This window comes from Pteropus medius, unplaced genomic scaffold (genome assembly GCF_902729225.1).
Source record: "Pteropus medius unplaced genomic scaffold, Ma_sr-lr_union100, whole genome shotgun sequence".
Taxonomy (NCBI): domain Eukaryota; kingdom Metazoa; phylum Chordata; class Mammalia; order Chiroptera; family Pteropodidae; genus Pteropus; species Pteropus medius.
The window spans coordinates 10688060-10699720 of record NW_024353908.1 but is presented as its reverse complement, the minus strand read 5'-3'; positions in this window follow the sequence as shown (position 1 = coordinate 10699720).

Below are 11661 nucleotides of genomic sequence, written 5' to 3'. Positions count from 1 at the left end.
TAAATGTAATGCACTTGAATGTCTTCCATGAAGCCAGTCCCTGGTGCTAAAAGGTTGGGGACTACTGCTTTAAGGGGAGTGTATTAACAACTATTTGTGTTGTTGGAAAACAGCTGTTTGGGAGAAGGGCATCCAACCATTCAGGAGCTGGGAGAACATAAAGAAGGGAGGGGAGTGGTGGATAAAGAGTCAGACTCAGTGATCCCTTCACCCCTCGCTCAACAACACAGTCGAGGGGGGAGCCTCTTCATTCTTATCTGGACCCCATTCACAAGAGACCAAGGGGCCTTAGTGACAGAGTTGAGAATGAGCTATGTTCAGAAATAGTTAAGGCAGAAGATAAAAGACACAAGGAAAAGACAATTTTGTGACTGCATATGGTGACAGATATTAATTCGACTTGTGATCATTTTGCAATATGTAAAAATATCAAGTCAGTATGTCGTACACTTGAAACTAATGCAGACCAGGGTGCCATTCCACAAAGAACACTAAATATCTCTGGAACACACTGGAAATAAGGTGTCCATTAACTCAGGTTTCCTTACATAACTGGCTGGAATGCACATGGTCATAACACTGTCAGAGAAATTAGTCTCAGATAGAAACAAATGACAGGGCTGCCAATAGAGACCTATCTCTGGAGAAAATTGTTGCCACTAGCCTCTATGAGCTGCAAGATTCAGCCACTGAATTTTGAGATTTACCAACTGACAATTGCTTAAAGGCACAGTCTAAATAGATGAAATTTTGGAACCAAAAAAGTACATGATGTAGTGCTGTTTCCTGTGGACCAGTTATTTTTCATTTACATTTTAAGCCTTTAAAAAACATTCTAAAAAGTTGTCTGGTTTATAAAATTGGAAGAGAAAACTGAAGAAGGTGCACGAAAAAGGACGAAGGATTTCTTTAGTGAGTGAATGAGTGGAATTGGTTTCGAATATACATTTTATTAACTAGAACATAAGTTTGTTCTTTATCCCCACAAAATACATGTTGAAGAAATATTTAAAAGAATTCTGGCTTGACTGGGAGATTTTCCTTGAGGAAGTCTGAGAGTCCAGTCCTGTAAATTAACAAAATTTGTCTAATGCAGAACATGGCTTTGCTTGTTGATTTTCCTTTCTCTTATATTTCTTTGTAACAAACTCAAACTCATTGTGCACTTGCTGTATGCCAGGCTCTAAATGTTAAACATTTTATTTAATACCCAAAGGATTTGCAAGGATACACAGATCTTGAGCTCAGACACGTTTGAGATCAGCACTGTCCAGTATGGTAGCCATTAACCATACGTGGTTACTTAAATTTAAATTTATTATAGTTAAATACAATTTAAAATTCAATTTCTAAATTTTCAATTACCCTTGTATCAAGTACTCAGTAGCCACATAGGGCTAAAGACTGCCATATTGCACAGAGCAGATATGCACTTCCATCATCACAGAAAGTGCTGTTGAACGCAAAGTTCTAGAATTTCCAGAGCTATTTCTACACCATTGTGAAATCGTTTTAGGTAAAAAAGCTGCCATTTTAGGCAGGGCACTTCCTCTGGGGTGTTCAAGGTTGTGGGTTCGTTATATAAATATGACCATCTCATTATAGTCCCTCCCCCGCAAATCCTACCCCATTTTAGAGCTAAAGAAAGGAGCACAGAGAGGCTAAGTCACTTTATCACTATCACATAGCGAGTGAGTAGCAGGGCCATGAGATCTTGACTTCAAAGGCTTTGCTCATTCAGGTGACACCACTTTCCAAAGGCACCTCCCCCACAGTGTAAGTGAAAGTACCGCCAGGGACAAGGAGGAGCTGCTGAAGATTCTGGCCCTTCTGACAGAAAAGCGGCCACACACCTTTGGGATCGGACAGATTAGAGGACCAAGCCAAGTTCCACCATCAACCAACTGGGAGGCTTCTGCCAAGTCACTAATGCTGAGTATATACCAAGTAGGGAAGTTTACAGCATCCACCTTGTAGAGCTATGAGGATTAAATGAGACTATACATGTAAAGCATTTATCATGGTATCTGGTACACAGTAGCTGTTTGGTAAATGGAGATATGATTATTATTTCTGGTGTGATTCCCTTTCTGCTAGCCTTTCTGCTAATTGAGTTGGAGAAAGTAAAGCAAGATTTGCTTCTCTACCAACGCACATTTCCGAGTCTGGCGCGCTCCCTGCTGGCCGATCCTGGATATATCTCTTCAGTTCCCTGAAGGTGGCTGGCCCTTCGTGAGCATTCTGGGACAACTTGGCTATAAAAACACAAACGGTCCCACCAGAGCATTCAAGGGCGATGAGGATCTTTCACGCTGCAGCTTCTGTTAGCACTCAGGTGACACTTGGAGCTTACTAACTTTGCTGAGCTCTTCTTCACTGCTGTAAGGCAGATAGAGAAGATGGACCTCTTCAAGTTCCCATTCTTAATGCCCAGCCCATGTACCCAGGGTCCTCTAGCTGCAGTCCACCTATAAGCACAGGATATTAACTTCCATGATGGTGTTACTTTCAAGCTGACACTGAATGTAAGTCCTTTCCCTTAGCCCCATATCCCATCCATCTAAAAGTCCTGTTGACTTTTTTTCTCCCAAATATATTTCAAACCTGTTCATTCCTCTGCCTTCTCTGTTATCATCCCGGTGTAGGCCTCTACCATCACTCACCTGGACCACTGCATCAGCCTCCTAATTGATCCTCTTGTGTCTTCTCCCTCCAGTAGAGTCCCCACACAGAAGCCAGAGCTGTGATTTCAGCTGCTCAGGCCACCGGAACGCCATAGGGAGCTTTAACAAACTACCAATGCCCAGGTACCAACCCCAAACTAATGAGCTCAGAGTTGGCGGGTGGCAGGGTAGGAGGGTCTCTTACCATTCGCAGTTTATTAAAGCTCCTGGATGATTCTTTTGTGCAGCCAGGATTGAGAACCTCTGGGTTTACAATCCAGATCAGCAGCATCAGTATTATCTGGATAAGCTTGTTAGAATACAGAGTGCTAGGCCCCATCCCGGAGAGTCTGATTCAGGTCTGAGGTGGGCCTGAGACTCTCCATTTCTTACAAGTTCTCGAGTGATGCTGATGCTGCTGGTCTGGAGACCATACTGTAAGAACCACTGTAGTAAAAATATAATGCGGACCACAAAACTTTCTATTTAAATGGCTTCTCGTTATACTTAAATATATTTTTAAAAATTCACCTCCTGTGCCATGGCCTGTCAGGCAGAATGTGGCCCCTCCTATCCCGTGGTCCCTCACTCCCTCTACTCCAGCCACGCCACCTCCTATCTGCCTCTTGGCTGCTGAAAGACCTTTAAACCAGCTGTTCCCTCTGCCCAGATGGCTTCCCCATTAGCTAATCTCTTGTCTGGTTCTCTCTAGTCTTCGGGTTCATAGGAATGTCACCTTCTCTAAGAGGCCCTACCCAACTGCCTTATTCAACATGTGTCACACCTTTTTTTTGCCCCTTATTCTCTATCTCAACAACCTATTTCTTTCTTTTATAACACTCACTATAATTTGCAATTATTTTATATGTCTGCTCACTTATATTACATCCGCTCTGCCAGAATGCAAGCTGTATGAGGGCAGGGACTTGGTCTTGTTCACTACCCAGCACATTGTATGTGCTCAGAAAATAGTTACTGGGTGAAGAATTGAATAGAAACCCTGAGGGTTATAATGAGCTGTTTTTGTTTGTTTGTTTGTTTGTTTGTTTGTTTGTTTTAACATAGCCGTAATTCACACAACGACCTGGAAAGGCAAGTAGAATTATCTTCAATTTACCAATGTAGATATGAAGACCCAGAGGGATAGAGAGACTTAGCTGAAGTCATACAGCTAAAAGTGGCAGAGCCAGCAGGGAACCCAGGCTGCTACGTCCTCATTCACCGTAGGATACAGATAGGATATAGGAAGAAAGGAAGGAAAGAAGGGAGGGAGGGGCAGCAAAGACAGAGCTCGAAGAGTTCTTTCCTCAGAGAATTTTTAACTCGAAACTCGTAGTTGGGGCAAAAATAAAAAAAACTGAGCTGCAATCAAAGAACCTTTGCCCTACTTTCCAGCTTTGTGATTCTCCCGGAATCTCTTCAGAGAAGAACGATCAAGCTATGATGGGTGTTTCAACTTTTGAGACATTTTAGTAGCTTGCCCAGAGCATTTGGAAGGAAAGCCCAGGTAGGAAATGAAAAAGGCAGGACCTGAACCTGACAGCGCTTTTACATGCACAGTACTAGGGAGCAGCTCACTCAATTTCCTTCTGTGGCCACCGCCTCATATTAAGGGAATACTAGATGCTATAACAGATAACCCCCTTCCTCCCTGAACTCACCGTCTGAAACTAATGAAAGTTTATCTCTTCAGTAAAGTTCAGAATTACTGCTCCTGATAAGGGGAATGGGGTCCTGCCATCTGGTCTGGGGAAGGGAAAAGAGTGTGGAGTGTTAAATGGGCCAGGCCCGGGAGTGGTGTATATCATTTGCTCTCACATGCTGTGGCCACAACTCAGTCACATGGCCATACCTAGCTGCAAGGGAAGCTGGGAAATAGAGCCTAGTTGTCAAGGGTAGGGAACTAGCCTGTCTCTGCTTCATCCCCTGAGCTCTGTGAGGAGCTCTCCATTCTGCTGTATCTCCTCTCTCTTATGACAAAACTTTCACCATTGCAGAGAAGACTGTGAATGCAATCAACCCCAGGAAAGGGGCCACCTTGGTCTTAAATTACATTACAGAGGAAATGACAGGTCTCCAGTGTTCTCCTGATAGGAGGTTAGAGGTATGGAGAAGGACAATCGAAGGAAGAGAGGCCAGACGCACGAATTTGCTCAAGTCTGGTTTCGGCTGAAAGAGGAAGCAGCTTTCCACCATTTTGGTATGGTTTACAAAGTCTACCTTGACATCAAGTCTAGATTTTTAAAAACTTCACTAAATAAACATTTATTGAGCATCTACAATTTTGCAGACATAGTCCAAGGCCTTTGGGATACCAATAAAGAAATAAAGAATATGACATAAGCCCTATTCTTTATCTGGTTGAGATTTTGAAAACATCTGTGAATTAAAGTTTGAAACAATTAAATAATATTCAAGATTATATTCAACACGTGACACAAGTGATCTCATTTAATCTCCACAATAATCCTCTGAGGTAAATGCTATTACTAGCCCCATTTTACAGAGATTAAATAATTGCCCCAAATCCTGCCTCTCTTAACAGCAAGAATGAGTCCTAACTACATAATACTGTCCCTATCGTTAAATTACAGCACAGTATACACATGGACATAAGTCCAGGCATAATGAAATTGGCTTCGGAACACAGAAAGAGATTGGGAGTTCTGAACAGTCGCCGATCTAAGAACAGGTCGAAACCGATCTCAAATAATTCCAAGATGACCTTGGAGCCATGCAAGCTGTGTGACCCTGAAAGACAACCTCTCTCTCAGTTTCTTAGTTTCCCCTTCTATAAAATGAGGGAGCTGGCCTAGATGACTCCTAAATTCCTTTGTTCTTGTAAAAGCAATAGGGCTAGTAGGAAGAGCAGAAGTCGCCATCAGCTAAATTCACATTCTTCTTGCCTATGTGAGCCTTTGTTTTCCTATCTGTGAAATTGGAATTAGGTCTGATTTGCTAATTTTTCTTTCCCTGCTGTTTGACACAGGGAATATAAATGGATCTCGATAAATCCTGCTTGCCCCTTTCATCTCACACCTGATTGCAGATGGCAGGAGCTGTGTGAGCAGAAAGCAAATCTCTAAGCTTCGAGCTGCTTCTGCAAGTGCAGAGTATCTGAACCTCCATCCTGGGGATACAGGGACGTCTGGGGAGCAGCTGAGATCGGAGCGTAACATTACACAAAGCCTGCCTTGCCCTGCCTTCCCCATATCTCATGCCCTATTCATTAAGCTCCAGCCCTAGTGAATTTGGATTCCCACCATTCTCTCAGAATCCCCAACGGCCAAGTTCAGGGCTTGGAGGCGCAGAGTTCAGAGAGATGAATATTAGATGTCCCTGCAGCCTTCCCCAGACAGCCTTATTTCAAACATGAGTTTCAGGATGCTCCCAGGAGCCATGCCTGCTTGGCAGATATTGAATAAGGCAGAAGGAATGCAGAAGAAAAGCAGCGTCTTGGAACGGTTGCCAGGTTACAAGGTGGTCTGGGCCACGTGGTCTCCTCCCCTGGAGGCTGGGGGGGCAGTGAGCAGGCTGAGGAGGGGAGAGAAGGGGAGGGGCACGTGACCCTTCTGGGGAGGAGAGGCAGCTAGAGCCAGCTTCCAGACACTGTGCCTTCCTTCCCCCACCCCCAGTAGCCCACAGACCAGACCAGGGCAAGCGGACAGCTGCCTGGGTGGCATCTTGGCTCACCAGCTGACCAGCTGTAGGATTTGGGCAAGTACATAGCTTATGGAGTGTCTCTCCTTCCTCACCTTTAAAATGAGTCTAATAATAGCACATACCTAGGACGGGTCTTGCAAAGCTCCAAAACAGATCAGATAAGAAAAGGGCTGAGCGTGGGGCCTGGAACACAATTGGCCGAACATAAAAAGCTACTGCTGCCCAGCCAGAGTCAGAGGCTGACGGAAAGAACAATCAGAAATCTGAGTCAGGAGCAGCTACCTAATTCGAGGTCCCAGCGCACAATGGCAGGCAAGGTCCCTTGTTCAAAAAGCAGAAAAGAAACACTGTTAAGGGTAGTAAAACAATTTTTTTTCTTTTGCAGTCTCTTTCAACAATGTGCCACAGTGCTTTTTATTTGTCGTAGTCTCTTGGGCATGGAGAGAGTGCAGGCTTTCCCAGGATTCTGCCCGCCATGTGGCATGTGCATGCCTGACTCATTAGCTGCCAGGGAGCAGGGAAGTGGAGCCAGCCTTCCTGTTTTCCTACAGGCCCTTAGCCCCAACCCATGGTGGACAGGCGACCACAAATAGAGCAACCTCCACACCATGAGGCACTAGGTACCCGAATTGGAGTGGGGGCGAAGCTCACTCTTGCTCAGTTGTCAACTAAGTGCACATGGTGCTGCCAGCCTAGGGCAAGGATGGCTGCAGTGATGCCCGAGACGCCATGGGTTGTATGCCAACGCTCCGCATGCCCAGGCCCTTGTCACGGCGGTGTGGGGATGGGGCCAGGAAAGCAGAGAGGGGCAGATTCGGCCAGGCCTGCAGCACCAGGGGGATGGGAAGCCGGCAGCTGAGAACCCACCCAGGGAGGAGGTAGGAGGCGGGACTTCATCTGAACATGAGAGCATGCTCTGTCAATCCACCAGACTTCACTTACAAAACACAAATTTAAAGAAAAAATTATTCAGAATTTCAAGACACGGTGGCAGAGCATTAAATTCCAAGTGCAAGTCCTGTGTGACTGCACTGTTTGCACACCCCGATGGCAACCCTTCCCTGAGCTCTTGTCCAAGCTGGTCCTCGGTTCCCATTTCTCTAAATGAGTGAACAGGGCTATCTGATTTTTACACCCTCTTCCAGCTTCTCTGTTTTATGACTTCTGTCCTACTCATACACTGTGTGACCATGAACAGGTCCTTTCCCCTTTCTGGGCAACACTTTCCCCATCTGTAAAGTCAAAGCTCCATGATCCTGAAGGTCTTTTCCAGGGCTAATGCTTAAAGAGGTGCCTCTTCCCTGCCTTTCCCTTGTTTGAGGGGCTCTTTCCTTCTGTGGGCGGGTGGGGGCAAATTCGTCCAGCAGGTGGCGGGCATGGGGTTGGCTGAGACATTTTTCTGATCTCTTCCTTCTGCCCACATTGGTGAACTTGGGAACCATGAGGATCGAAAGGAAGGGAGTGCAATCAGCCTGTGTTATGGACTGAATGTTTATATACCCCTGTGAGATAACAGAACACATGTTTTGGTCTCTATCCCCAGTCCCTGGCACAGAGCTCTTGAAGTCCTTGTAATTTCCTAAGTGAGAGGAGCACCGGGAACATCTTTTGTTCTAATATCAGTCTTTGAACTGGGTTCCTGACACAGGGCTCTGGAAACCTTTGTAATTTCCTGGATGAAAGGAGTATCTTTTATTCTAATGAAATGACTCTCTGCGGGTTGGGTTCCTGGATGGCTCTGGCTGAGGGCTGGTCACCAGAAGGAACAAGCCATGATTAGAAGCTTGGAATTTTCAGTCCACCCCCCATTCTCCTGAGAAGGAAGAAGAGCTGAAAGTGGAGTTAATGATCTATCGTGCCTACATGATGAAGCCTCCATACAAATCCCAAAAGTACAGGGTTCGGAGAGCTTCCGAGTTTTTGAGCACATCTGTGTTTTGAGAGAGCGATACACTCCAGTTCTATGGGGACAGAAGCTCCTGCTCTGGGGACCCTCTCAGACCTCACACTATGTAGTTCCTCATCTGGCTGTTCATCTATATCCTTTATAATATCCTTTAATAAACTTGAGGTTTGTGAGCTGTTCTAGCTGTTCTATTAAATTAATTGAACCTGAGGAGGGGATCGTGGGAACTTCTAATTTGCTGCCAAGTCGAACAAAAGTGGTGGGTAAACTGAGGACCTAACTACTTGTTACTGGCATCTGAAGTGGGGTGGAAGCAATCTCCTGGGACCGAGCCCTTAACCTCTGGGGTCTGATGCTAACTCCAGGTAGTCAGAATTGAGGTAAAATATAGGACACCCAAGTGGTGTCACAAAGAATTGCTTGGTGGAGAAAATCCCCACACATTTGATAACCAGAAGTCTCAGAAGTGAAGGGTTCTGTGTGAAAGGAGAAAAAAACAGAGGGAGAATTGTAGGTTTTTCTTCCGATTCATCCCCCTCCACCATTCTTATGTTGAAGCCCTGATCCCCACAACGTAAGGGCCTTGGAGGTGGGGCTTTGAGAGGTAATTAGGGTTAGATGAAGTCATGAGGGTGGAACCCCGATGATGGGATTGGTGCCCCTTTAAGAGGAAAAAGAGACACAAGAGCTTCCTTTTTCTGCCACGTGTGGATACAGGGAGAGGCGATTTGAAGATTGTCACTTCACCAAGAACTGAAGCTGCTGGCACCTTGATCTTGAACTCACTAGCCTCCAGAACTGTAAGAAATAAATGTTTATAAGCCATCCAAGTCCATGGTATTCTGATAGACGCCAAGGTGGACTGACGCAGCCTGTAAGGAGGGCTCACTGACTAATGGAACAGAAAGGCGAAGAAGAGAAGATCATCAGAGAAGGTGAGAAAGCAGCCAGTAGAGGGCAATTTAGTAATTCATTCAATTTTACATTCATTCATTCATTCATTCATTCATTCATTTACCTGGACAGTTGCAGTGACCTCGACCCCATCTCCCTCCTTCCAGCCCTCTCTTCTGAATGGCAGAGCCCAGCAAGCATCTAGCCATCTGCTTGGGTATCTTAAAGAATGTCAGCTGGATGTGCCCAGAAAGCAACTCACAGTCTCCCTCAAATTAGTATTTCCCTAGTCTCGGTAAATCAGTTGTCTAAGACAGAAGCCTAGAACTAGAAAGTACCTCAAATGGTGCCTGGCACATAGAAATATAATGTCAGCCATTACTCTTACTTTTGAAATTACTTCTCATGGCTCAATCCAATCTGTCACCATTTCTGGATAATTTTACTTTATAAATATCTCTAACATCCATTCATCTTTCTCCAAGACTACCCCTGCCCAGACCCCTAGCATCTCTTGTTTCTGATGAACAACACTTCCCACAACTTGCTCTCTGCAGAGAAACAGTTTGATCTATTTAAATCTTTCGATGATTAAAGCCAGTCACAGAGTCTCACTGTTTTAGGAAAAGTCCTTCACCAATGCACAGAGATTATAGAATGACTCCTGCTCATCTCTAGAGCTTTGTGTCTTAACTTCATCTTCCTTTTTTTGCTAATTTCAGCCACATTGGTTTTCTTTCCATTCTTCAAATATGCATTCACTTTCCTACCTCAAATGTTCCAGACTCTCTGCCTGTCCCCTCGAATGAAGTTATCTTCAAAACTGTGATCATTGGCTTTTTCAAAATAAAGACAAGACACTTCCTGAGAGAAATAGAAGAGTTTAAGTGAATGACCAAGGAAGGACTGCCTTCAGTGGGGCAGTGTGTACACTACACACTCAGGTGAGTAGACTGCAATTCATCCTAAGCTCCACTTGCCAAACCATCCCCTAGTGCAAAGGATAAGCCATTTGCTTACCAAACGATTTGTTTGTGAAGCTCTGTTCTCTGAAAGCAGGTGTCTTTTGCTAATTTGCAATGAAGAGGCCATACAGGCTAAGTGGCAAACCTATAATGAGAACACACATAGGTGGATAATGTACTTTTCTTGTCTGTTGTAGAGACATTAAGTTGCCAAAGACCAGGGAAGAAACTGATTATGCCAGCTGCCTGACTCTCCTGCATTCTTTCTTTCCATAGCAAGAAAGTGAGCCATTCTACATCTCTGGTACTAGTCCAGAGCTGAGGCTAACCTGAGAAACACTGTCCCTTACTTTGTGCATGGAGCAGTTGGACAACTTTCAAGTCTTGGAGTGATGTAATTAGCACTTTCCATAATTAAATTCATAGTAAAGTGCCTTCTGGGAATTTAATATTTTAATTAATTATTCTTATTAACCTCATTCGTCTCTCATAAAAAATGTGGACTAATACTAGCCGTACAGAACATACATCCTAGGAAGTATAATTAGCACTAAATATATAGCCTCACAGTTAAAGAGCATTGTAGAGCCAGAGGGGACCTCAAAGATCACCTGGTGCAAACTTTCACCTAAGTGACGAGGAATCTGGGGCTCCGAGATTGGAAGCAATGTCTTCTGGATCACTTAGTCCATTCAAGCTGCTATAACAAAAATATCAGCTATTTGGTGGCTTATACACAACAAACAGTTATTTCTCACAATTCTGGAGGTTGGGAAGTCTAAGATTAAGGCAATAGCAGATTTGGTATCTGGCAAAGGTCTGCTTCCTGGTTCATAGATGGCTGTCTTGTGTTTGCACATTGCAGAAGGGGCAAGAGAACTCTCTGAGGTCTATTTTATAAGGGCACTAATCCCATTCATGAGGGCTCCACTCTCATGACCTAATCACCTCCCAAACATCTCATTTCCTAATACTGTCACACTGGGAATTAGGTTTCAACATATGAATTTGGGATGGAGGGGCACAAACATTCAATCCATAGGAGACCTAAATCCAGTAACAATTGTCCTTATGAGAGACACAAGAGACAACATAGAAACAGAGGAGTTCATGTGAAGATGGAGGCACAGAGCAGAGTGATGTGGCCACAAGGAATGCCAACAGCCACCAGAAGCTAGAAGAGAAAAAGGAGAGATTCTTCCTTAGAACCTCTAGAGAGAGAGTGTGGCCCTGCTGACACCTTGATTTCTGACTTCTGGCTTCCAGAAATGTGAGAAAATAAATTTCTGTTGTTTTAAGCCACCCAGTTTATAGTAATCTATTATAGCAGTCCTAAGAAACTAATACTCCAGCATGTGGGAGATACTCAGTAAACACCAGAAGAAGAAAATAGAAGGAATTCTGAGTTACGTTTTCATATCAAATCTTTGGACTCTAGCCACCTTATTCATTACCCTGTTCTCCTCGATGCCTCTCTTGGCTCGCATCCCTCATCCACTCATGCTGGTGTTAGAAAATGTGCCCTTTGCACAATTTCCACTCATACCATAGACCACCATGCTTTCTAAAC